Source organism: Nothoprocta perdicaria, unplaced genomic scaffold (assembly GCF_003342845.1).
Source record: "Nothoprocta perdicaria isolate Ctin4 unplaced genomic scaffold, notPer1 scaffold_60, whole genome shotgun sequence".
NCBI classification, from domain to species: Eukaryota; Metazoa; Chordata; class Aves; order Tinamiformes; family Tinamidae; genus Nothoprocta; species Nothoprocta perdicaria.
Window position 1 is genome coordinate 1,558,906 of NW_020455866.1, and position 269 is coordinate 1,559,174.

Genomic DNA, 269 nt, shown 5'->3' on the forward strand with positions numbered 1-269 from the left:
GTCCCCGGCGGCTGTGCGGATGCGCGGCCGCGCTCGGGCTGCCCGCGGAGCTGCGCTGCGCTGCGCTGCTAGTGCTGGTGCCGGCCCATGGGCTGCGCGCCCGGGCGGGCCGGGTGAGCTGCAGTGCGCCTCGGCGGCCAGGCTGCAAAATGAGGAAAATCCTCCCTTATTTTTTCCTTTTTTTTCCCCCCCTCTTTCTTTTTTTTTTTTTTTCTTCCCTCTTCTTAAATGAACCAAACTACTAAGGACAGATATTATGACAAAAGGAA